General features: G+C 39.9%; 1 pseudogene; it reads left to right on the plus strand.

Moving 5' to 3' along the window:
- The first annotated feature begins 3179 nt into the window (after positions 1-3179).
- On the plus strand, positions 3180-4728 carry LOC105815625 (annotated as a pseudogene).
- Positions 4729-5337: the final 609 nt, after the last annotated feature.

A 5337-nucleotide genomic window follows, 5' to 3' on the forward strand; every position in this document is an offset into this window, starting at 1 on the left:
AGTGTGAGGTTTTGCACTGTGGCTGACAGGAAGAGGCAACATTCCCAGCTTTGTGTGATCTCTGCTTATGTGCGTGTACTGATCAGTGCCCCGGTGGGCCCTTGGATGGGACCCTCTGCTGCTCTCTCCTCACCAGTCCTGTGCCCTGTGAGTGCCGGCTGCCCTTGCCTCCTGGACGCCATCTCTTCACCTCAGGGCATCTGCCAGGCTCTCTGTGGGTCGCCCCTGTATATTAGTCGGCTCTGGCCATCACAACAAAATACCGTAGACTATGAGGCTTACACAACAGAAACTTACGTTCTCCCAGTCCTGGAGACCAAACCTGTGAGATCAAGGTGTCAGCAACATTAGTTTCTTCTGAGGGAAGCCTCTCTCCTTGGCTTGTAGACAATCATTTCTCCCTGTGTCCTCACATCATTTTCCCTATGTGAGTGAGTGTGTCCTAATCTCCTTTCTATAAAGACACCGGTCAGATTGGGGTGGGGCCCATATTAAAGACCTCATGTTAACTTAATCACTGCTTTAGAGATCTTATCTCCAAATACGCTTACATTCTGATGCACTCAGAGCTAGGACTTCAGCACGTAAATTCAACCTATAACACCCTTGCTGCAGCCTGAAACCTCACTAGTCAGTGAACCAGGGTAATCATATGGCTCACGTTGTTTGTTTCTCTTCTCTTGGGCATCACTGTTCTTCATTGCCTATGTTTAGTGTATTGACAGTCTCCATCTAGGGCTTTAGTTATTTTAGGTGGGAGGGTGACTCTAATCCCTGTTGCTCCATCTTGGCTGGAATCAGAGATGTGAATTGGCTCACATGATATGCTCATGGTCTAGAAAGACTTTTGTGTTAACTAGTGATGTTTAGGATGAGTTGGAGAGAGTAAAAACGGACTATTCCTGAAAATAGTGACATATCGGTATTCTCCAAATCTGGAGCAATTTTCAAGACCCCTATACAACACAATGTTTTTAGTAGTAAACATATAATAATATATTTTCTTGATGTTTTCTTTAGTTGTTAAATAACTAACAATTTTAAAGGAATACACTTTAATTTTAAAGATCATATGCAAATTTAGTAAAATATTTCATGTATAAACAAAATCTTGCACTTACACAAACATTACATCTCATAAATTACACTTTGCTTTACTGTTTCAGAATTTAAATACAAATAACAACTCCAAATTGTCACTAGAATGACAGAATTGAGTGTCTTGAGTTTTGTTTCTTTTTGCTTATAATCACTGCACTATCATTCTATATTCCAAATATACTATCTAATTGCGGGAATATGTAGTACACAGAGCAGGTGACAGAAACTTATAAGCAAGAAAAGACTAATCACTTTCTTAGCGTGTACTACAGGTTCCATAGGTTTAGAAATGGCTGTTGCATATTGGAGATCAGTGTTACTAGAAGGTTTAAATTTTTAGATCTTTGCAACATTCTTATTGGGACATCACAAAAGATAAGTTCCAAGGGACATTTAGAACCCTTTTCTAGATTTTGGAAACATGAATGCAGATTATATGTCTAACTACAATGAGGAAGGAGCAGGGCCAGTTCTTATAGGTGATTTTGTAGAATGTGCATGGCCAGTAGTCACAGGTGGAAAATACAGCCCTTTCTAAGCAGAAAATTAAGATGGATTAAGAGTATAAAATGAATTGCATTCTGAAAGGAGAATTTTGGTCAGTTACTGTGTGTGTTTGTCACTGATTTCAGGAGTCATGCCCGACCAGTCATGAAACTGAAATAACCATAATTAATGGTGGTTGATTTGTGGACACTGCAAGAAGTTCCTCAGAAGAGAGCTGCTTTGGAGCGTTTGGAGATTTTTCATCATAGCTGTTGCTTTAGGAGATTTCTGCATGATTTTTATATTTACAAAAAAGTAACACAGCCTGTTTGCAAGACTGAATAGCATGCTATTTAATTCATGATTTAAGGTGAGCATTAGCAGTTAACAAAACTCCTGCTAAATTATTTTGTAATATCACTTAAAATCAGTATTTGTGTCCTCATTAGGGTGATCTATTTTTTGTATAAGTTAGAGGTGTTTAAAATGTGCCAAGAAGGTGATCTTGCCATAGAGTCTAATATTTTTTCAACTTAGTGCTGGTAATTCAATTTATATTTTTTGAATTATCAGATATCTAGATTTACCAGATCTATTTTTGTTTTCATTTTCTCTAGCTAGGTCACTTACCTCTATTATTATGTTGTTAGAGTCTTGTTGAGTTCTCTTGCCATCACCACATTTTATTATCATTACTTGTTTAATGTCTTTCCAATGATATGACAAGCTCATACTTTATTATAATTACTTCTTGAGTGTTATTCCAATGATACTATGATTTCTTTAAGGGCAAAGACATAGTCTATCTTATCTGGTTCACTGCTTTATCCCCACTGCACATCACTTGTTAGATATTACAACATTTAATAAATAATGGTACAATGACAGAGTGGATGAACTATGCCTAGTTTTACAATTATTCGGGATGGATGCAGGACTTATTCTGGAATTAGAATCAACATGAAAAGAGACTTGGATTTCGACTCAATGGAATAGTCCTTTATTTGCTACTGACTAACTCTGTGATTATGGGCTAGTCTCTTAACTTATGTAGGCATAGTATCCTATTCTAGAAAATGAAATTTAAGAATTAAATAGTTAAATATCTTCTAAATTTCAAATGCTCGGTGTTCTTTATGTCTGGAGTCAGTAGGGTCTCATAATTTTCTTGATTTATCCTTATGGAGCAAAATTTATTCCCTTTCAATATGGGAAAGGATAGATTATTATTTTAAACACAATTTCTCTACTTCGCACCCCCAGTTCCTAGCCTTCTAGATGACGTATTCTGTGAGAGACCAAAAAATTCAATGAGTTGCTGAAAAGAGTTCTCCTTAGGCCTCTACCTATTACTCTATTCTGATGTTGCTGTGGGACAATTTTCATTTCATTTCTGAGCAGCTTCACCTAGCTGCTCCTAATGGTCTGGCCCAAGGGGGAGCAAATACAGAAGCCAAACTCCTAAAATTACCAGACTTAGCCGAAATGATTCCAATGAACACACTAGCAGGTCTGAGAGGTATTACTATATTTTTAAATGGCCAAATGATAGCTTGACCCAGTTTGCTTTCCAATCAAAGGGCACTTTTTGAATGTGTCTTTGTGATGTAATAGCCAATGTAAAAACGATGATGGCTTACAGTGGTGGCACATCAGTAGCAGGTCACCACCACCACCACCAGCACCACCACCTTCCACACCTCCTTCCTACTCACCTTCACCACCACCGCCACCCTCCACACCATCTTCATCTGGGGTCGGGGTCAGCTGCTGCCCTATACCCTGTACTGCAGCATACCTCTTCGGCAGCTGCTGCAGCCGTGTTAAACCTGGGGCAACAATGGCCTTATTTCCCATCCCCAGCACCGGGCCAGGCTCTTGGACCAGCTGCAGCAGGCCCAGCTCAGGTGTGGGCTACTGTCCCTACTGTAGTTATGGCACTGTTACCAGTACTCGCATCATCCACAACAGCAGCCAGATATTGAACCAGATAGACCTGCTGGGTATGGAGCCTTTGGTGTTGTCTGGCCAGTAACAGATCCAGGAGATGGAAAGAGAGTAGCACTCAGAAAGACGCCCAACGTCTTCCAGAATGTGGTGTCTTACAAAAGGCTCTTCTGAGAATTGAAGATATGTTTTCTTAAACATGGTAATGTACTGTCTGCCTTTGACATGTTTCAACCTCCACACATTGACTATTTTGAAGAAATATATGTTGTTACAGATTTGATGCAGAGTGACTGACATAAAATTATTGTTTGTCCTCAGCCACTCAGCTCACATCATATCAAAGTTTTCCTTTATCAGATTTTGTGAGGTTTGAAATATCTCCAGTCAGCTGGCATTTTACATGGAGACATTAAGCCAGGGAATCTCCTTGTGAACAACTGTGTTCTAAAGATTTGTGGTTTTGGATTGGCCAGAGTGGAAGAATTAGATGAATCCCATCATATGACTCAGGAAGTTGTTACTCAGTGTTATTGGTCCCTGGAAATCCTGCTGGGCAGCCATCATTACAGCAACGCTGTTGACATCTGGTCTGTGGGATGTGTCTTGGCAGAACTGCTAGGACAAAGAATATTGTTTCAGGCAGAGTCCCATTCAGCAGTTGGATTTGACCGTGGATCTGTTGAGCACACCATCACTGGAGGCTGTGAGAATGGCTTGTGAAGGTGCTAAGGCACACACACTCAGGGCTCCTCATGGACAGCCATCTCTTCCTGTACTCTGTACCCAGGCTACACATGAACCCATTCATCTCCTTGCAGGATGCTGATCTTGCAACATCCTGCAAAGGAGATCCATCCAAAAGAATATTCACTAGGGATACCTAGATGATGGGCTACTACGATATCACACATGTATGTGTACATGTTGCTTTTCCACCTCTACTGGAAGAGATTATATCAGTGACTTTGTGTCACCAGTCCCAAATTTGATGACACTTTTGAGAAGAACCTCAGTTCTGTCTGACAGGTTTAAGAAATTATTCACCAGTTCATTTTGGAACAGCAGAAAGGAAATAGTGTGCCTCTCTGTGTCAACCCTCAGTCTGATGCTTTTAAGAGCTTTATTAGTTCCACTGTTTCTGAGCCACGTGGGATGCCCGATCTCCTCTGGTGTTGGAGCGGTGGAAGATAATTATTACTGAAGATGTAATGTAGCTTTCCACTAGAGTCTGCAACTTGCAATCCGTGAAGTTAATCATGCTTGTACTGTAATTTTACTAATGCAGCTTTAAGTTAACAACCACTACTTGTATGATATGAATAATGTTCAGAAATGTTACCAGACTTTTAATCTTGTACACAGATTGTGCTTTTAGAGGAAAAATATTTTGTGCACAGTTGAACATGTTTTGTGAATTTAATGCAGCTGTTATGGCTCACCTCAGAACAAAAGAGAATTGAACCAAATTTGCGAGTTTTGGGTTTTATGTTTTCATTTTGTTTTGTTTTTATTTTGTAAAATGAAGTGAGATTGTTCTCACTCACACACACAACACACATAAACACAAAGAAACTGTCATATATTTTGATGTTCAAGCCATTTCTGAAGATTTGAGGTTTTCTAAAACTAAAGAATCCAGAAACCTTGCCTTCGACCAATCATAGAGCCATGTGAGCTGATCGTGGCTGCGCTTGGAGGGAGGTTAGGGAGGAGGGCTGCCACCTAATGCTCAAGCCTATAATTAGCTTCTCATTAGGCTGTGATAGTGATGTGTGCTGTTTAAAATCCAATATTGTGGGT

Source organism: Propithecus coquereli, unplaced genomic scaffold (assembly GCF_000956105.1).
Source record: "Propithecus coquereli isolate 6110/MARCELLA unplaced genomic scaffold, Pcoq_1.0 Scaffold340, whole genome shotgun sequence".
Taxonomy (NCBI): Eukaryota; Metazoa; Chordata; class Mammalia; order Primates; family Indriidae; genus Propithecus; species Propithecus coquereli.